General features: G+C 43.7%; 1 protein-coding gene and 1 long non-coding RNA gene across 2 annotated transcripts in view; one reads left to right on the top strand and one right to left on the bottom strand.

Moving 5' to 3' along the window:
- LOC137421385 (alkaline phosphatase) overlaps positions 1-22,667 on the top strand; it is a gene marked incomplete in the record, with an annotated part of 133,361 nt that overhangs the window by 4,487 nt on the left and 106,207 nt on the right.
- LOC137421390 (uncharacterized) lies at positions 18-21,962 on the bottom strand. Its single transcript, XR_013622339.1, has 4 exons — positions 21,854-21,962; positions 20,909-20,964; positions 19,570-19,648; positions 18-251 (listed from the first exon to the last, which is right to left on the bottom strand). It is a non-coding gene; the product is annotated as an uncharacterized LOC137421390 (long non-coding RNA).

The raw sequence follows: 22,667 nt of genomic DNA, 5'->3' as shown, positions 1-22,667 counted from the left end.
TTGAGAAAGACACGAGCAACTCCTTGTCTCTATCGTTGTCGAATGGCTTGATCTCCTCAAACCATTTTAGGACAAGTTCAACTGCCTCTGCATCTCGCTTCATCTGTGTCTTGGCAAGGTCTCTGTGGACTGGAACATGTTTACTGACGTCCTCCTCTGAGTGCTGGTGCTGGTGTATCCGAGCGTGCACAGATGAAGCAATTGAGCACAGGTGGAGTAACGTCTTCATCCATATTGCTAGACTCCATGTCCTGCAAAGTAGAAAATGAGATATATTTAGAAATTATTTTTCCACAAAGGAGTGTCTGTGGTGAAATATAAATGTTAACAATCAACTCAGAATCATGAAAAACCCTTATTTGACCCCTCATAAGTTACTTAAGGGCCGATTAAAAAAAATAACATTCTCGAAAATAATTTTTCGGTACCCGAATTCAACAGCTTTTTTTCTGGGTTTCCCACGGGAGTTGACCTTCAACATTTTAACACATGTTATTACACACCTTTACAAACATATTGGTGAAGAAATTTTTTGGTAACAATTTAGTTAACAGATTTTCATATGTTTCCCTTACTATCAGGAGTGACTTCCGTCTGGCCACTCTCCCATAAAGCCGAGATTTGTGAAGTGCTGCAGAGACTGTTGTCCTTCTGGCAGTTCTCCCATCTCATCCAAGTAACTCTGTAGTTCTGTCAGAGTGGTCATTGGGTTCTTGGTCACCTCCCTGACCGAGGTCCTTCTTGCCCGGTTGCTCAGTTGGCTTGGACGGCCAGCTCTAGGAACAGTCTGGGTTGTTCCATGTTCTTTCCATTTCCTAATGATGGAGCTCCCTGTTCTCTTGGGAACTTTCAACACTCTAGAAATTGTTTTATACTCTTCCCCAGATTTATGCCTCCTCACAATTCTATCTCGGAGTTCTACTGACAGTTCCTCTGATTTCATGGTGGAGTTTCTGCTCTGACATGCACTGTCAACTGTGGGACCTTATATAGAAAGGTTTGTTTCTTTCTAAATCATGGAAAAATCTCAATTCAATCCATTATAAATACAGGCTGTAACAGTCATGAGGGAAGTAAAACAAACAACTTAAACTTATAAACCCACTCAAGGCAACAGGATCTGTGGGAAGTTGCTGAAATAATGTGCACAAGCACTGACAGTGCCATGTCTTCCAAGAATCATGACATGCACACAATATTCCATCCTACTGGAAGTCAGCCATTATTGTTCCTGCCCGAAAGAACATCAACCAAAATGATTCAACGACTACTGGCCTCACGGCCTGTTGCACTGACCTCAGTTGTCATAAAATACTTCAAGAAGATCATCATTACCTCCGGCCTCCACCTCCGAAGGTGGATGGAGGTTGTGTTTTCACCCCTGTCTGTCTGTTTGTTTGCGAACAGGATATCTCAAAAAGTTGTGGACCGATTTGACTAAAATTTGGTGGAGAGTTTGGGTAGGTGATAAGGACGAGTTATTTGATTTTGGTGAAGATCCAGATGTGGATCCGCAAATTTTTAAAGTGCTCTTTACCATTGAGAAATAGAGCAAAAATGAATATATAGCACGGTATCTGAAAAATTTATGGACGGGTTCGGATGAATCTTGGTGGAGAGGTTGGGTGTGTGACAAGGAAGAATTGATTCGATTTCTGGATATCATATGTTTTTTTAATCTCTAAAAAGTGATTCTTCACCATTGAGTGATAGGATCAACAAGCGTTACGCCTAGGTCCGATTGAAATGATGATGACGATGGTGTTGACGGGGAAATGATGTGAGTTGACAAAGTGGAAGACGCAGAAAACATGCTATGATATGATATTTCGCTGACAAGGTTTTTTTTTTTTTTTTTTTTTTTTTTTTGTATACAAGATCGAGGCTCGTGAAGGAGCGAACATTTATCACACAGAAAGACAAACCGACAAACCGACACATAACCGACACGTAAAACAAAAAGCATCGGGAGCGGTAGACAAGATGGGGAGAGAGGGGGAAGGACACAAACACAACATTTGAGAGCAGGAACCGAGAGACATGGAGACATCGAGAGATCTGTGGGAGGGAGAGGGCTTTGGGGGGGAGGCATGGGAAAGGGGGTGGGAGAGGCATAAAACATATGGACACTGCCAGGACTACCAGGAAAGAAGTTGGAATTACAAACAAGGTGGATCTGGGGTGAATTAGTGGGGGTAGAAAAGATCAAGGTTTTGGATGGGGGAAGATAAGAGATGGTGGTGAACAGCTGTTTTAAAGACCTGGAGGGAGGAGTGGGATTGAAGGGAGTGTGGGAGTTTGTTCCAGAGGCGGGAGAAAAGAGGAATGAAGGAGTGAAGGTGAGCAGAGAGCCGAGATTTTGGCAGTTTAACCATCAGAGGCTTGCTGGCAGATCTTGTGCGACCTGTAGGAATATTTGGAGGACAGAGCACAGAAAGAGCTATGGGAGCAAGGCCGGAGAGGAGTCGGTAGAAGACAGAAAGACCACCTACCTGCCTGTGGTGAGTGAGTGAAAGGCCCTCAGAGATAGCTTCATCGCAGGAGATTCCAATGATTCTGAAAGCTTTGGTTTCAACAGCGTGAAGCCGAGCTAGGTGTGAGGCAGGAGCACCAGCCCATAGGGGAGAACAGTATTCCATTGAGCTGCGGATGAAAGCCTTGTATGTGGTGAGGAGCTCAGGTGTGCCTAGGAAGGACTTCGCACGACGGAGGATGCCCAGTCGGCGACTGGCTTTGCAGGCCAGCTTGGAAATGTGGTTTTCCCAAGAAAGATCATGGCAGATAGTGAGACCCAAAAGCTTGAGCGACAGAACTTCTTGGAGAGGATTGTTGAGAAAGTAGATGGGAGGGTTGTCCAGTCGATCTTTCCGGAGAGACATAGTAAGAGTGTGAGATTTGTCAGGATTGAAAGACATGTTCCACTTGTTTGACCAGTCTGTGATTTTGTCCAGGTCTTCAGAGAGTGAGGAGGCTGCAGACTGCCGATCTGAGGGAAGAGGAATGGAGCGGCAGAGAGTGGAGTCATCAGCAAAGAGATAGAGAGGATTTTCCAGAGAGTCGGAGAGATCATTGATAAAGACCAGAAAAAGCACAGGGCCCAGCACACTGCCTTGGGGAACTCCAGCCTGAACAGGAAGGGGAGATGAGAGAAATCCATTCAGGGCCACACGTTGACTACGACCATAGAGGAAGTCCGCAAGCCATGCATGGAGATTTCCATAGATACCATAGGAGTAGAGTTTGGTGAGCAGATCTGGGTGCCAGACCGTATCGAAGGCACGTGATATGTCGAGGGAGACAGCTCTGATTTCCTGTTTGGCATTGAGGACCTCCATCCATTGTTGAGACAGGAGAAGCAGCATGTCCAGAGTAGAGTGACCTGGTCTGAATCCAAATTGATGATCAGAGATCAAGCCATTGGAGAAGAGGAAAGATTTCATATCCGAAGCAATGATGGATTCCATGACTTTGCTGATAATTGGGAGCAGGCTGATTGGTCTGTAGTTAAAAGGATCTGTTTTTGCACCTTTTTTGTGTAAAGCGGTAATGTTTGCTGATTTCCAGGATGCTGGCAGATGACCTTGAGCAAAAGATAGGGTGAAAAGAACAGAGAGAGGGTGAGATAGAGCGGCAGAGCAGGATTTTAGGACCCGTGGGCTGTTGCCGTCTGGTCCAGTTGCAGAATCAGAGTCGAGGTTAGACAAAAACTCCTCCACCTTGTCAGGAGAGAAGGACACAGAGTCCAGGAGCAGTTGGGTTCGACTGGGAAAGGTGGGAACAGAGAGAGATGGGTTTGGGACTAAAGATTTTGAGGCAAACACAGAGTTGAGGCATTCGGCTTTGTCACGTGCGATGTCAACTGTGTGGCCATTTGAGGTAAGGGAGGGGATGGAGGGGGAACAAACACCAGAAACGGATTTGACCAGACGCCACCAGGATTTGGAGGAAGGAGACAGGTTTGAGAGTTCGTTCTTGAGTGAGGAGAGATAGTGCTTCCTGGCACTCCTGAGGGTAGACACTAGACACACACTTGTTCCGAGCTTGGTGGAAGGAACTGAGATTGCCTTCAGTTGGATTAGCCTTCCAAGAGGCAAAGGCAAGTTGTTTCAGGGCAACTGCCTCACCACAAGATTCGGTGTACCATGGACGGGAGGAAGGGTAAGACAACTGAAGACGAGATGGGATAAATCTGTGCATGAGAGAGATCAGTTTGCTTTGGAAGAATTCCCAGGAAGAATTGATGTCAGAGGCAGTGGAGATGGGAGACCAATCCAGACGATTGATGGCTGCTTGAAGCCCGTCCCAGTCGGCCTGAGTGAAATGCCAGACTCTTCGACGCTGAGGAGGTTCAGACATACATGGCGGCGGCCATATTGGATTTTGACGTGGCGACCCAATTTTCAATAGCGTTCTTCCTTATGCGTAGATACACCCACACACCAGATTAGAAGTTGGTACTTCGCTTATTTTTCAAGATATTCCGCTCACAAGGTTCAGACATACATGGCGGCGGCCATCTTGGATTTTGACGTGGCGACCCAATTTTCAAATGGTTTCTTCCTTATGCCTAGATACACCCACACACCCGATTAGAAGTTGGTACTTCGCTTATTTTTCAAGATATTCCGCTCACAAGGTTCAGACATACATGGCGGCGGTCATCTTGGATTTTGACGTGGCGACACAATTTTCAATAGGGTTCTTCCTTATGCCTAGGTACACCCACACACCAGATTAGAAGTTGGTACTTCGCTTATTTTTCAAGATATTCCGCTCACAAGGTTCAGACATACATGGCATCAGATGTACATGGCGGCGGCCATCTTGGATTTTGACGTGGGTTGCACCCACACACCAAATTCGAATGCGGTCCTTCGCTTACGCACGCACGCACGCCCGGACGGACGGACGGACACACGGACGGAGGGGAAAACCATAGTCCCCCTTTCGCTCCGTGGTGCGACGGGGGACAAAAACGATATACCGTATGTAGCATGATATTTCAAAAAGTTGTGGACGACTTTTGACAATACTTGGTGGATGAGTTGGGTAAGTGACAAGAACAAGCCGATTAGATGTTGGTTCAGGTCCAGATACAGATTTGAGATGTCAGTGGGTCCAAAACGTAAACTGTTCAGCCTGGCGGAGGTATGCACTATTTGACCATACCAAGTGCCATTCTAGTTGAACATTTGCTCATCCCAATCTCAAAGTACATTGGGAAATTTCATTTTGCTTACCAACAAAACAAATCTGTCCATGATGCAGTTTTTACTTTTTGTCAATAGTCTGCATCGCCTCCTTCCGAAACTGCAGAATCGAGCTGTCGGATCGGGATTCATTCTATGAATCAGAGATTTTCAATAGGACCGAATTCAACAGGTTCAAGTGATGAAGACCCTTTCAGAACGTTTGATTAGTTATCAACAATGGAACACCACAAGGCTGTGTATTTTTCCCTTTGCTTTTAATTTCATACATAAACTAGCAGAGTCCCCACTCCCTGGGTGAGTCCAGTTTGCGAATTACTTGCTGAAAAAGTATAGTCTGTGTTTGTGTGGTGTGCGCTGAAAAGATCCTACATGGTCTACAGATCTAAAGGGTACGTTTCAATAGTAGTTAGTGTATTAGGGGTCGAATCTCTCAAGCATGTAAAATGGTCTAAAAAGGTCCAAGTGGTCTAGAGCTCTAAATGGTCAAGGGTCCAAGCTGTCTGGAGAGTGTAAGGGGTTTAGAAATGGTGTTGAGGTCTTAGGGGTCTAAAGGGACTTAAGGGGTGTAAAGGTCTAAAGGTTCTAAAATGTCTAAAGGGTGAAGGGATATAAAAGTGTCAAAAGTGTCGAAAGGGTCTTAAGAGTCTTAGGGTCTTAAGGGTGCAGGAGGCCTCAAGGGTCTCAAGGATAGCAAAGTGGCAGAATAACCGGTCTTGGGGGTCTTAAAGGACATATACAGTGCATTCATAAAGTCAGACCCCTTCATTTTTTCACATTTTGTTATGTTGCAGCCTTATGCTGAAATCGTTTAAATTCATTTTTTCCCTCATCAATCTACACTCAATACCCCATAATGACAAAGAGAAAACAGGATTTTGGAAAGTTTTGCAAATTTATTAAAAAGAAAAAACTGAAATATCACATTTACATCAGTATTCAGACCCTTTGCTATGACACTTGAAATTTAGCTCAGGTGCCTCCCATTTCTCTTGATCATCTTGGAGATGGTTCTACACCTTGATTGGAGTCCACCTGTGGTAAATTCAATTGATTGGACATGATTTGGAAAGGCACACACCTGTCTATATAAGGTCTCACAGCTGACAATGCATATCAGAGCAAAAACCAAGCCATGAGGTCGAAGGAACTGCCTGAAGAGCTCAGAGACAGGATTGTGTCGAGGCACAGATCTGGGGAAGCCTACAAAAAAAATTCTGCTGCATTGAAGGTTCCCAAGAGCACAGTGGACTCCATAATTCTTAAATGGAAGATGTTTGTAACAACCAGGACTCTTCCTATAGCTGGCCGCCCGGCCAAACGGAGCAATTGGGGGAGAAGGGCCTTGGTAAGAGAGGTGACCAAGAACCCGATGGTCACTCTGGCTGAGCTCGAGATCCTGTGTGGAGATGGGAGAAACTTCCAGAAGGACAACCATCACTGCAACACTCCACCGATCTGGGCTTTATGGCAGAGTGGCCAGACGGAAGCCTCTCCTCACTGAAAGACACATGAAAGCCCGCTTGAAGCACCTAAAGGACTCTGAGACTGTGAGAAACAAGATTCTGTGGTCTTTACATGTTTATTACATGTAACACAATACATATAGTATGTTTATTACATGTAACACTACATATAGTATGTTTATTACATGTAACACAAAACATATGGTATGTTTTGTACATGTAACACAATAGATATAGGATGTTTATTACATGTAACTCTACATTTGGTATGTTTCGTACGTCTAATACAATACATATAGTATGTTTATTACATGTAACACAATACATATAGTATGTTTATTACATGTAACACAATACATATAGTGTGTTTATTACATGTAACACAATACATATAGTATGTTTATTACATGTAACACAATACATATAGTATGTTTATTACATGTAACACAATACATATCGTATGTTTCGTGCATCTAACACAATACATATAGTATGTTAATTACATGTAACACAATACATATAGTATGTTTATTACATGTAACACAATACATATAGTATGTTTATTACATGTAACGCAATACATATAGTATGTTTCGTACATCTAACACAATACATATAGTATGTTTATTACATGTAACACTACATTTGGTATGTTTCGTACATCTAACACAATACATATAGTATGTTTATTACATGTAACAATACATATAGTGTTTATTACATGTAACACAATACATATAGTATGTTTAATACATCTAACACAATACATATAGCATGTTTATTACATGTAACAATACATATGGTATGTTTCATACGGTACGGTAGTGCAGCTAAAAGGCAACGGTCCGACTCAGTGCTGTGGACTCACCTGACTTCTGTGGTCGTTTTCACACGACTCGCCGGATTTGAACCGGGCAACTGGAATGGTTTGGCGACTCGGCCAAGTATATTGTTCATACATGTAACAATTTACAATGGTAGATTAAACATTTTATTGGATAGGGGAGGGGTGAGGGTGTGTATCCACACGGTTTTACGGAGTAGCCCGTAGAGCAAAGCCGTCTGGAACAGTGTTTGTCCATCTGTATGTATGTATGTCCCCTCAAACGTCCACCAATCAGAGCTGAGGATCTGGTCACATGACAGGGTGACATGATTATGTCTGATGTCATTACGGTGGCTGACTCGCCACATACCGCGATTTTGATTTATATGCTGAAAATATCGTCGAACCAGTCATATATCAAAATCGCCATACTCTACCTTTACGTTTTCATTCAGTGTGAAACAAACAAACCGATTGTTAAAATGACCATCAAATATCGAAAGCATCAGCGTTACGTCTTTTCCAACAAAACGGTACGTACCCAACCCTTGTGGGGTATATAGAGCACAGTAGATCTTCGCTCAGTTCTGTAAGTAAAACGTACCTCACGGATGTCGGGATTCCTCCAAATTTCTTTGTTTAATGTTATAAACAGCATTAGCGACTGTTTAAAAAGCTATTCATACGTGTTTGTGGTTTATAATATTTTACAAGCCCGGCTACGCCGCCCTTAAACTTTCGTCTTGTTTAATGATAATTGTGACTTCATATGTCACGTGGTATGGGCGCCATCTTGGAAAAAATGAAAAACCTTGCACCTTCATAATGTCTGTCACCACTCCATGGAAAAAAATTGAAAAGTGGCTCATTGTAAAGTACTCCGCATGGGGAATAACATGTTAATGATGATGTCATAGGTGCCTTCATTATGACGTCATGAATCGACAAGTAGAATGCTTGATCCAATCAGTAAGAAACTCCAAGAACGTGATCTGGGGATAAATTGGTCGATAATTTTTTTTTGATGACGTCATCGTTCACGTGGTTTGGCAGCCATATTTTTACGATGTAGCCTGTAGGACAATGCCGTCTGGATCAGCATTTGTTTGTCCGTCCGGTGTATGTATGTATGTCCATCAAAAGCGTCCATCAATCAGAGCCGAGGATTTAGTCACATGACAGTGGGACAGCACAACAAAATCCTCCAAATAAAATACCTGTAAATAATTTTGGCCCTAACCTTAACAACTCATCATAAGAACAAAGTTTATCTCCCTTAAACACTTTGTAGTTTATGTTTCCTCAAATTTCAATCCAATAAACACTGGAATAACCATGTTTCTATCCCTGGCATTGGGGAAGTGAGGGAGGGACAGGTGGAACCACATGAAGAACCACCTTTAGAGGCCATTTTTCCCCACAGAGCAGGGGTTGGCCTTTTTTGGACACCGTGGTCCCCTTTTTGAAGCAATGTTTTACGGCCGGATGCCCTTCCTGCCACCAACCCTGTTGGTCGCCTTTTGCGACACACAGGGAATTACCAGTGAACAGGTACTCAATTTGCCAACCTCGGAAGGATGACAGGCTGAGATGACAGGCTGAGATGACAGGCTGAGTCAACCCCCCTAGTGTTAATTAATCGATCGACCGGGATTCGAACCCAGGATCTTGGATCTAAAGCCGACACCCTAACCGCTAAGCCAACACCAGGAACCACATGACTATGACTTATTTGATCCCAGTGTTTATCAGTGTTAGTCGAACCATTACATTTTCGCGCCTTTATTTGAATGCAAAACACGAATCAATGCTGTTAAAGTAAATACCCGTTTCTGCAATCGACGATATACTCGTATTACGACCATATTATCTTTCGTTTTTGGCCCAATCTCTCAATGGTGAAGAATCACTTTTAAAATTCTCAGACCCTTCACCGAAATCACATGCCAGACAATCTTCCTGGATCATCTTCCTGGGTTTTTCGAATTTCTGAGCATTCTCTTTTGACAAATTTCTTATCCTCTTCAGTTGTACATATCCAACTGAAGGACTGATAGAAAAGAACCAAAATGTTATTATCAACATCAAACTCTTTGCAATTTCCTTAAAAAGTACAATCTTTGGTTTGCTTTACCAGGAAACCCTTGGGGGAATTCTTACTCCGTTTCGATCTGTTATCGATCACTGTGTCCCAATACTTAAACTTAAATGATCAGAAACATGTTCGATATTACGATCATGAATAAATCAAAGGGTCATGGCGATCTGCTAAATGGCAAAAATAAAAAAATAATTTCCTTTGTCTTGTTGACATTAGGAACTAAACAATGACGTCACACCAGTGTAAAAAAAACTTAAAATCATCATCACACCAGTGTACAAATTCATTATCATTCAGTAGGAACCCTATAATTACCATATCAACTGCATATTTGATAACACTACAATTAGGATTGAACAGCTTCAGTCATTTGTATACAAAGAAAACAAATGAGGGAGAGAACAACCCTAAACCCTGACACCTGATACCATATTAGCACATCACCTGTTGGGGTCTATCTGGAAGAAAATTGTGAATCAATCTTGAAAGCATCGATGTGAAATCTAACTGTCGTAACTAAAAATTAATGTGTGTGGTACAATGTTATATTAAAGGCAGTGGATAAGTCTTACAAAACCCTAAGAGTATCTAAATTATGGAACAATCTTTGGTGGTAAATGCGGAAAGCATCCCCGACACCCTTATTATGGTACCCTTATTATGGTACAATCTTTGGTGGTAAATGCGGAAAGCATCCCCGACACCCTTATTATGGTACCCTTATTATGGTACAATCTTTGGTGGTAAATGCGGAAAGCATCCCCGACACCCTTATTATGGTAGGTACTCTGATGTGCAAATTGAGATTGGTCAAACAATTCTACTTAGCTACTCAAACATTTCAACAATATCCTTTCAAAACACTTCATTTCATAGGATATCAAGGCTGATGGAGTAATCATTCAACTCACTGGGTTTATTACTTTTGGTAACTGGAATGATTAATTAAAGATTTCCAATTTGGGGTAATGACACTATTACCCAAGAATGATTGATAAATCAGTGTAAACATCGGCCACGTTGTTTGCTGCGCGGTTTCAGAACCTTATTAAAAAATACCATCTGGCCCAGTGGCCTTGCTTACCTCGGTCTCAGCAAATACATTGCGAACCTTGAATACACATTCACTTCAAGATTCTCAACCGGGTTCTGAATCTTCTCCGATAACATCTCCACAATATAATCATTCTCAAGTTGGAAATCCTGAATCATCAAATGCACAATAACAATCATTCAGATTACCAACAAAGTCTTCAGTACCCTATGCTACCCTCATGATTTGTTCTTGTATCCAAGGTGCATTTTGTGCCAAGCAGCGCGGGAATCATTTCTTTTGAAAATCCATTTTAACTTTCATTTATAATCTGCCTTAGACTTTGTAACTTGCCCATCTACAGTCACGTGAAAAAGTAAGTACACCCCATGTAAAGTTTTGACTTTTTCAACATATTTCAACATACAGCTATTTCATCTTCATTTCAACAATATTGATAGATAAAGGTGATGTAATATAACAAATATCATGAAACATTTACATTTCGTCGTCCATTCTATAATTTAAATAAACATAAATGCGAATTTCGCATGTGGAAAAAGTAAGTACACCCCTACATGTATCACTACTTCAAATACATAAAATTAGAATCAGGTGCACCAGCTCAGGTGCAAATGATTAGAACATCGTTTTGAAAGGATCTTGGAGGAACCTGTCTTATTTAAACCTCAGACATTTAGTTTGGTTTGCTCTTTGTTGTTGAAGTGTGCGGCGTCACCATGCCTAGATCAAAAGAGCTCTCTGAGGCCTTCAGAAAGAAGGTTATAGATGCCTACGAGTCTGGGAAGGGATTTAAAAAGATCTCCAAACAATTTGAAATCAATCATTCGACTGTCCGGAAGATCATCTACAAGTGGAGAAGATTCCAAACAACTGCCAACTTGTTCAGGCCAGGCCTCCCCAGCAAGTTCAGCACGAGAGCAGACCGCAAGATGCTGAAAGAGGTCTCTAAGAACCCCAGAATGTCATCACGGGACCGACAGGTAGCTCTTGCCACTGTTGATGTCAAAGTGCACGAGTCTACCATTAGAAAGAGGCTGCACAAATTTGATCTACATGGGATGTGTGCCAGGAGGAAACCTTTGCTGTCCAGAAAGAACATCAGGGCAAGACTAAAGTTTGCCAATGAACACCTAGGCAAAGATCAGCACTTCTGGAACAATGTGCTCTGGACAGATGAGTCAAAGGTAGAGCTATTTGGCCACAGTACCAGAAGACATGTTTGGTGAAAACCAAAGACAGCATTTGACCACAAGAACCTGATACCAACTGTAAAGCATTGTGGTGGAAATATTATGGTTTGGGGCAGCTTTGCTGCATCAGGGCCTGGGCAGAATCCACTATGAATTCTTCATTGTACCAGAGGGTGCTGGAGGATAATGTGAGGCCATCTGTCGGAGAGTTGAAGCTCAACCGAAGGTGCACCTTGCAACATGACAATGACCCTAAACATACCAGTAAATCCACCAAGGAATGGCTGAAAAGAAAGAAATGGAGGGTTCTGGAATGGCCAAGTCAAAGCCTGGATCTATATCCCATCGAGATGTTGTGGGGGGATTAGAAACGAGCTGTGCATGCAAGAAACCCCTCAAACATCGCACAGCTGAAAGAATTCTGCATGGAGGAGTGGGCAAAAATTTCTCCCAGTCGATGTCAGAGACTGGTAGACAGTTATAAGAAACGCATACTTGAGGTTGTTTCTGCCAAAGGGGGCAATACCACCTATTAGAGCCAAGGGTGTACTTATGTTTTCCACATGCGAAATTTGCATTGATGTTTATTTAAATTATACAATGGACTAAAAAATGTAAATGTTTCATGATATTTGTTATATTATATCACCTTTATCTATCAATATTGTTGAAATGAAGATCAAATAGCTGTATGTTGAAATATGTTGAAAAGGTCAAAACTTTACATGGGGTGTACTTACTTTTTCACGTGACTGTATTTCTTTCTGAATAGGTAAATCGGTAAATAAAAAGGTTGTTGTTGTTGGATAGCCCCAGACAGAACTCTCGAAAAAGCCTGCGGCAAGGAGACAGCCGATCGATCTCCCTGGAGTGACCCAAAGATCCCACACATCCAGGTTGGTGTACTCCCGCCTTCACGAAGTCAGGGCCATGATGGAGTTAGACTGACACACACACACACACACACACACACACACACACACACACACACACACACACACACACACACACACACACACACACACACACACACACGAGGGAAATGCCCGGTTCATGGGGTTTGGCCCCTGACATGTGTTGGGGGTACACCCACTGCAAATATGCATCCATCTATATATATAAAACACAGTTTGTGTGTGTGTGTGTGTGTGTGTGTGTGTGTGTGTGTGTGTGTGTGTGTAATGTTACCGATAGACTCCTAAACGGAGAGGCTTACGTGCTTGATATTTGGCATAGACATGGCCATTGAGCCTGGGACGAACATGGCCGAACTCAAAATATTTGACGATCCATATTTTTTATTCATATTTACCTCAGCCCATTTCAGCGCACAGAATCAACGGAATCAGAGCAGGTGGGCGCTGATTCGCTCAGAGCGATCACGTGATGACGCTATGAACGCTATGACGCTATGAACGCTATGACGCTATGAAAAAAAAAATCGCTATGAAACGCTATGAACGATATGAACGATATGACGCTATGAAACGCTATGACGCTATGAACGATATGACGCTATGAAAAAAAAAATCGCTATGACGCTATGAAACGCTATGACGCTATGAAAAAAAAAATCGCTATGACGCTATGAACGCTATGACGCTATGAAAAAAAAAATCGCTCGCTTTACCAAGGGGCTCGCTTTCCCCCCGTTCCCCTCCCCTCCCCTTCCCCCACCCCCTCCCCTCCCCTTCCCCCACCCCCTCCCCTCCCCCACCCGGCAATGCCGGGTACTTCTGCTAGTATATATATAAAACACAGTTTGTTTGTGTGTTACCTATAGACTCCTAAACGGAGAGGCTCACGTAGTTGATATTTGGCATAGACATGGCCATTGAGCCTGGGAAGGACATGGCCTACCTAAAAATATTTGACGAGATCCATATTTGTTATTCATATTTACCTCAGCGCATTTCAGCGAGGAACATTATACACTGAATCTCAGTATGTGCCAGAGCAGCTCGCTGATTCGCTCAAGAGCGATCACGTGATGTTCAATCCTCACCGCCAGACCATTGAACTGAAAATATATATTGCAATTCACACCACACAGGTGGAGATGTAGCTACCGGGCGCCATCTTAGTTGGCACTCAATGCTGGGCGATGGTGATTTCCGTCATGCGTTTGCACGTAATTCAGAGCGAAAAGCGATTGCGTTTTTTATTCATATTTAACTAAGCGCATTTCAGCGAGGAACATTATACACTGAATCTCAGCATGTGCCAGAGCAGCTCGCTGATTCGCTCAGAGCGATCACGTGATGTTCTGGCCTCGCTGCCAGACCATTGAACTGAAAATATATATAACTAGCAGAAGTACCCGGCATTGCCGGGTGGGGAGGGGAGGGGAACGGGAGGAGAGGGGCGGGGAACGGGGGGGAGGGGAGGAGAGGGTGGAGAGGGAGGGGGAAGGGAGGGGAGGGGGCGGAAGGGGATGGGAAGGGGAGGGGAGGGGGGGAAGGGGTGCGGAGGGGGGGAAGGGGAGGGGAGGGGGGGGAAGGGAAGGGGAAGGGGAAGGGGTGGGAAGGAGGGGGAGGGGAGGAAGGGGGAGGGGGGAGGGGGAGGAAGAGGAAGTGTCCTGCGTCCTCCTCCCCCTTTCCTCCCCTCCGCTCCTCATCTCCTCCCCTTCCCCCTCCCCCCCGTTCCCCTCCCCTCCCCCACCCGGCAACGCCGGGTACTTCTGCTAGTCCCCAATAGATGTAAATAAAGAGGTAAAACCCATCGGGAAATAAAAATGTCGAAGTCCACCAATAGGCAATTCATACTCTGGTGTGCACACCTTGTCCTTCACTGACAGTATCAAAAATTGATGTACATACATACACACCTCCAGGGGATTTCCCTAAAGCTTCTGTTCTATCTCTACCCACAATTTGATGGTTCTCCAAATCCATTGTACGATCCAGTATTCCAGAATGAAGCCAGGTCTCCATGAAACATCGAAGGCATGCATGCTTCTCTGTACTTGTGTAGAAACCGAGCTCTTACACGAGCCTCGATTCTGTATACAAAAAACAAACAAACAAAAAACAACAACCGGACATTTGCACATAGTTCATCCATTTTGTTTTGTAATGAACGAACATTTTCCAGAACGATGGTCGGTAATGGCAGTTTGAAGCCCTGATTCCTGACGAGCTGATGAAGACCACCGTTCCTGCTGCTTTTCCTCAATTAAATTTCCCGTGGAAAGTTCCCATAGCCATCCAGTTTGGCAGACACCTGAGGCTGAGAGCTCAGCAATTCCAAATGTGTATACAATATTGATGCGGATTTGAGAATCCTGCACTTTGGTAATTGTTTGTAAATATCACCCTCTGTAAATAATGTAATAATTCCTTGTAAATACCTCCATTAATTGTAAAGATCAAAGGTCGTCCCCTTAGTTAGTCCATCGCACACACGTAGAAAATCATAGGACCTTCTAAATAGTTATCTCTTTATTCTATGTCAGTATAAGGCTCTGTTTTTCCACTAGTTCATTTGCGTTGCATCAAATGAAATAAGATAGATCCCCTTTTCAAATTCCCCAAAGCCTCCATTTCCAACTGCATTATTGCCAACTGCATTTGCCTCCATTACGGCATGGTCAGCTCGGAGAAGAAGGGCGTGGCCCGCCCCTCGTCATCATGGGCGGAGCCAGGAAGAGCCCATGCTCACCAATCGGCACTGCGGAGAGCGACCCGGTAGGCGTGCCCTCTTAACCTGCGGCTTGATCTCGGGAAAAGCAATAAAAGGGTGGCGGAGGGACTGCTTAGGGAGATGAGTGAGGGAGGACGCACTGAGAAGTTCTGTGAAGGGAGGCGCATTTTTCATTTGTGGCATCTTGTGGCATTTTTCCGATTCCGGAACCATCAAGGAGGTGCGGTGAGGAGAGACCTGCTGTTTCAAACAAGCTCCTGCCGCGCGCAGCTTGGACGCGCTGCCGCGAAGCAATGCCGCCGTGTGAACCAGATTACGGAGGGTCGGCGGCCGCTCACCTCTAGCCTTGCCGTTTGCACGGACCGGAACTGCATCCTTCCAGCCCTGTGGTCCCACCTTCCCATCCTTCCAGCCATCCACCCCTGCAATACTATCCATTCGTGTACGTGAGTTTGTATTGTTTGTTCTGTCCTGGGTATAAGTTAAGCTTGTTTTAAGAATTGCTCTGTGTCCTTCTGCTCCTTCCATTTCCCTGTATATTACTTTTATTTCTTCTCTTCTCCTTGATTTTGGTTTGTGTAAATAATTAATAAATATCTGTTCTTCCTACCTTCGTCTTCTTCTTCATGCTTATCCGATCGTTTTAGAGATTTCCCCATTGAGTTCCTGTGGTGCGATTTCGGCCAACGTTTATAATCGGGTTAGTCTTTGTTAAATGGCTCGAACTCCGGGTTGCTAAAAACCGCTCGGTAACTAGTCTATCTAAAACCATGGTTCGAGCGGGAGTCTCTTCCCTGCTTCACGGTCAGGAGTGGCACTCAGGTCCTTGGGACTTTTCATTGACCAATTACCCTGGCTGCTCTCGACCGGAAGGAGCGTTGGGATTTCCAAGACTCACGTCGGTCAGTATCAGACAAGGGGCTAACCCCCCCTTGGTATGGGGGAAAGGCCGACGACTGAGATCCGTAACAATTGGTGTCGAGGAGTTGGGATTTGGACCCGAACCAAATTTTAAAAACATCCCAAAAAAAAATTTGGTCAAAATTACAAGCGGCCGAAATTTCGTGTAAAATCCAAATTAAGTCGTGCCATGGAGGATCAAGGCGACCGGATGCCGGTAGGGGAGTTAGAGGGGGTAGAATCGACCCAGGATCCCGGGGAGGAAGTGGGAATAATGGAGGAGGAGCGCAATGAGGATGTGGTAGCGGAGGTTTCAGGCGCACAAGATGGCGGCCTCACGCACAAGGTCGAGGCGGCACCAAATGTCGCCACGCCCGTGACCGCAGCAGCGCCGCCGATGGACTGGGGCCTATTCATGCAGCAAATAAAGGCCTTTATGGTCAAGTCGGGTGAAGAAATGGAAGACAGAAGGAGGGCTGACAGTGAGAAAATGGAAAGCAGAATGATGGGAGCAATGAGGGACGAAGCGAGGGGTACTAGTGCCCAAATTGGGGACTTGGGCAATCAAATCGGGGGATTGAGAGACGGGTTAAGTAATATGGGAAATCAAATCGGGGGGCTAGAAGCCAAATTTGAGGGTTTAGACAGTAAATTTGAGGGTTTAGACAACAAATTTGAGGGGTTAGACAACGGGATGAAAGGGGTGAAGAATGGGTTAATGGGGCTAGAAGACAAGATGGAAGGCAAATTGAGGGAAATAGGGGAGCAATCCGCCCGGGAAATTAAACAAATGGGGAATCAGATAGAGGAGGTGAAAATCGGGTTGGAAGGTAAATTGGATGCCCAAAGGAATGATTTGGAACAGATGAGGGCGGCATCTACCAAAGAGATGGGAGAGATGGGGGAGGAGATAAGGCGTGGAGTGGGCGAAGAGGTCGCGGGGGTACGCGAAGAGGTGAAGCGGGGTGAGGAGCGCATGGAGAAAGAGGTGAGGAATAGTACGGCTAGGTTACAGGGGGGTATAGAAGACCTTGCGCGGGGAGTAGAGCAGCTGACAGTGGGACAAAAGGAATTAGGGGAGGACAAATTAGGGGAGGCTGAGAAAAAAAATTCACAATGATCGGATAAGTGTTGTACTTGTCGAATTAGGACGTCATAACAAAGGCACCGATGACATCATCATTAACATATCTTATTCCCCAAGGGGAGTACTTGACAATGAGGCATGTTTCAATTTTTTGCATAGAGTGGTTTCGAAGATATAGAGGTCCAACATTTTTCGATTTTTTCCAAGATGGCGTCTGTACCACGTGACCTATGACGTTATAATTAACATTAAAAAATTCTACAGGAGGAGCCGCACACATTCTGAAAAATTAGTGTCCATCAGACTAACAGTTGCAGAGGAATTTTTGTTTTATTCATACTGATCAGATCAAGCGTTGCACTTGTCGAAATATGACGTCATAATTAAGGCACCGATGACATCACCATCAACTTATCTTATTCCCCATGGTAAGTACTTGACAATGAGCCATGTTTCAATTTTTTCCATTGAGCGGTTTGGGAGATATAAAGGTGTAACGTTTTTCCAAGATGGCGTCAATTATGAATAAAAAAGTTATACAGACGAGGCGCTTCCATGGTAAAATTTGGTGTCAATCGGACCAATGGTTTCCGAGAAAATGAATTTTTCAAATGCAGACACGTACGGCACACGGCACACGTACACAACTGAATGCTTACCCCCACTTTTCGCTTCGCGAGCGCAGGGTAATAATTTGCCTGTAATAAGCAAGTAGATCATAATTGACTACATTCTTGATTAATTGTTCAATGGCATCGATGATATAGAATTATGGCGATGATTTAGTTTTGAATGAATGTTGGTGGTGACAACTGGCTGTTCTCTGCCATTTTGTTCCGCTCACACATCCTCGGTGTCATCTCCCCATGGTTTAAGGAAATAACTTGATCATCGGTAACCATTCAAGCCTGACAATATGTTTACTTATTGCAATAGTAAGTCTTCTCACTATTTGCTTAAGAATTAAGAGCTTCAGCAAGTACATTTTGATGAACTCTGCAAGTACATTTTGATCAACTCTGCAAGTACATTTTGATCAAATTGTCAGGTTTTTTATGTGTGGAGGCCTGCGTGGCCCAGTTTCCATGGCTACTGCAATGAGAAAGTGAAGTTTTATGATAATTTTGATCCTTTCTTCTTAGGTTGAGATGTCAATTTCATTGCCTTCTTATTCACTGTTCTATTTTGTTAAATTTTATCTCATCGTGCTGTCTTCGTTGTTACCTTTGCTATGCTCACTTTTAATGTTTGCAAGTTCTCAAACTAAAAGCTGGATAAGATGCTCGCGTTGTTGCAATATTCAAGTTATTACCTTGGAGACATTTGCACACCACGTGCTGTAATTGCAAAAGTTAACCCAAAGTAACCTGCAGGTAATTACCTATGCCACCTAAGGTGGACGGATGTTATGTTTTCACCCGCCTGTTTGTCTCTGAGCAGGATATCTCAAAATGTTATTGACAGATTCGGATGCAATTTGGTGGACATGTTGGGTGTGTGGCAAGGAAGAATTGATTTGATTTTGGTGAAGATCCAGAATAGGATTTCAGAATTAATTAAAAAAAATTAATTCTTCACCATTGAGTGAGGGGGCCAAAAACGATATTAGCATATTTCAAAAAGTTGTGATGACTGATGTCAAAACTAGGTGGATGAGTTGGTCAGATGGCAATAACAAGCCGACTAGGTTCTGGTTCAGGTCCGGATGCAGATCCGGCCTTTCAGTGGGATACAACACATAAACAGTTCAGCCTGGTGGAGGTGTGCGCTCTACCAAGTGTCGGTCTAGTTAGCGTGGTGCACAGCAGTTTCCAGTGGAAATATTTATTCCCTGCAGTGCTGACAAGTTAGGCTTCAGCTTCGTGCTTGGTCTGATAAGGATGTGTTCAACGAATGTGGTGTGCTCGTTACTCTTGGTTGCGGCCTTCTCAATTCCCATATGTGGCCAAGCAGTTTATCACGGTTTCCTAAAAATCTGTTTCTTGCCATTATTTTCTTTAACCGGGTGTCGGCAACCATGCAATCTAATCGTTGTGCAAACTGGTGCACAAAACATTTAACTTTCATCTGGGGACAAATTGTTCACTCACATCTGTAGTCCGAGATAATGGGAGACACAGGAGAACAGCCATCGTATCCTTGGCCACGTAGATGGTCAAACAAAAGACCCTGAAACAACAAAACAAAAGAAAGCAACAAGTTCATTTTTCACCGACACATTTAGTAAATAAACACAGCATGGATTATTGTGTAATCACAAGATTCAACAAGAAAAAGAGCAATCAGAGATTGCAAACCCTCGCCAGGATGTATTTTCAGTGGTTTTTAAGGCTTCTGTGTTAAAACAAATATTGCGGCCGAACCACGCGACCGATGACGTCATCATTATTATTTTTTCTCCAGCAATTTATCCCTAGATTATGCTCAAGAAATTTCATGTTTATCGGATGAAGTTTTGTACTTGTCGAATTATGACGTCATAATGGAGGCACCTATGACATCATCATTAACATATTTTATTCCCCGTGGAGAGTTCTTTACAATAAACCATGCCTCAATTTTTTCTATTCAGCGCTTTCGGAGATATAGAGGTGCAAAGTCTTTCGATTTTCCAAGATGGCGGCCGAACCACGTGACCTATGATGTCATAATTATCATAACAAAAATTATACAGGTGGAGTTGCACCTATGGTGAAAATTTCCTGTCAATCGGACCAACGGTTGCAGAGAAAATCATATTTATTCTGTGTGGACAAACAGACAAACAAACAAACAAACGGACTCAAATGCAATACCCTCTCCTCTGGCGAGGGTACCAAACCATTTCAAAAATGTGAGAGGACACCCCCAATGCCCCATCTCCTGGTCCACTATGGCCTGACACTAATGTTCATGAATTTCTGATTCTGATGATGCTAATTCTGATGTACATGTTTTGACATAATAAAAATGTTCATATCTTTGATAATGCCAGAAAACAAATCTCTGGCTATACAGTACAAGGCTTGCATATTACAATTTACAGGCAGGTTGGTAGCCTCTGTTTTTTTAGCACTTCTCCAATTCAGCTCCCCACCTGGTCTCCTAACCCTCCGACCCTCCCCAGGATTAACACACGTTCTTCCAGGAATCATATCCTGGTTAAACTTCCCAAATACAGGATACCACACACCTCCAATCATTTGTCCCTCTTTTCTCCAATTTGTGGAACTGTTTTCCAGAGTCTGTTCAATCCCACTCTTCCCTCCAGGGCTTCCAAACAGGTGGTGCACCACAATCTCACGTCATTCCTCCTCCACACTCAAGATATTTTCCACCGCCACCAACCCCACTGAACACAACCCTCACACTTGCAGGTTATTGTGTCACCCCCCTGGTTCTTTTTGTGTTCATTCATCCCCTTGCTTGTTGTGTTCATTCAGGGCCCACCTGTCGCACTGTGAGTTCGTGCCGTTCGTGCTCGGTCCCTTCACTCTTCCATCACCCTGTGGAAAAAACAAACAAAATTATTCTTCAACGTTTTTTGCGAGCGAATGTGATTCCTAGATGTACCTTCTCTATCAAATCGACCCGCAGTAGAAGCTCCTGGGTGATGTGATTGCTGAGATAACCTTTGGACTTGTTTTAATCATGGATGTGATTTACATCTGTTCAAGGAATTTTAGGCGTGCCATATCCTTATCGTGCAAAAAACAACTGCGTTTTTTGGGTTGGAGTGGGAGGAGTGAGGGGGGGGGGGGGGATGCTCTGTTTGCTGTACTCTGTTGTGTGATGGCCCATCTTCCTTTGCAATATAGTTCTTGACTTCTGTAAATAAAAGGTGGAAAACCTGTTTTAAGTATAAGCTGTACCTTTGGAATGAGGAACAACGGGGCAATATGTCCATGTCAGGAAAGTTTGGAAAAGTTCCACTACCCCACCCCCTCTTCTGTCATGGTTACATGTTCAGTATCCTAAATACCCGCATCACACGGCTCTCCAGCTAACGACATGCCGGGCAATTTCAAATGAATAATGTTCAGTGTATTGAACAGAAGGACCAATGGGAATGTGTGCATGTGAACATTGCATATATATTGGGGTATGTTTACACATTGTAAGCAACAATGAACCGTGCTTCATATGTAGGTACATAATAAATAGAAGCTTTATGATTATTATAGGCAAGCATCACCAAGCTGCTGCTAGATATCAATTGAGTGTTTTTTTTTTGTGGATGTGTTTACGGTTTTTAAATGTACATTTTCATTGAGGTCTTTATGTCACCGCTTACAGTTATAGAAATTACAATTTTCAAATGCTAGATATCAATTGAGTTTTCATTTACAGACATATTTATGGGTTTTTTTTACGTAATTTTTTTTATTTACTGACGCTTTCCGATGTTTCTGTGATTTTTCCTGGAATATCGGTTTTGATGTCCATCAGCTTTCTATGACACCTGGAAAGTAACGAACATTCATGTCAGTCAGTTAGTGGTAAGAATCAGCTTTATGTATGTGTCTGTATGCAATTCCAAACAACTGGCAGCCTATATATATTGTTACGGACGCGGTTAAAGATGTTATTTTGACCGAGCGGTGGTGTAACCGCGACCGAACAGTTATTCCCCGACTAATACCCGATTTGCCCCAAACTTTGGCCGGATCGCGCCACCGCTATTCAATCGGGAAAACTCTAAAGCGACCGAATACAAAGAGGAAGAAGACGTACAGTAGAGGAATTGGATTTATTATTTACACATATAAGTAGGAAGAAAGCAGTCACGTTTATTTACAGACGAGATTATATACACAGTGCAACGCTAGCTTACCTACAGTCTTAATTAACCCAGGGACAGAACAAACAAGGACAGACTCACTCGGGGAATGATGATAGGACTGGCGGGAGATGGATGGCTGGCGGGATAGGTAGGTCCACTGGTCCTTCAGAACGATTGACTCGTTGGGCAGCCGCCGCTCCTCCGCGGCCCTGCTCCAAACTGCCGTCCAGGCCTCACGCTGCTGTGGCTGCAGTTTCGGTGGCTCCAGCTGCAGCAAATGCAGTTGCGGTGGCTCGAGCTGCAGTTCAACTCTGGACTTCTTGGTTGGACTCAACTCCTTGGACTCCCTCTCGTCTCTCGGTAAAGGCTCATCTCCTCTGGACCTCCTCTCGTCTCCCTGTAATGGTTCATCTCCCGTCTGCCGCT

This window comes from Myxine glutinosa, chromosome 2, assembly GCF_964187855.1.
Source record: "Myxine glutinosa chromosome 2, kmMyxGlut1.1, whole genome shotgun sequence".
Lineage (NCBI taxonomy): Eukaryota > Metazoa > Chordata > Myxini > Myxiniformes > Myxinidae > Myxine > Myxine glutinosa.
Note: the sequence above shows the minus strand (reverse complement) of the source record. Positions and strands in the feature narration are given on the sequence as shown.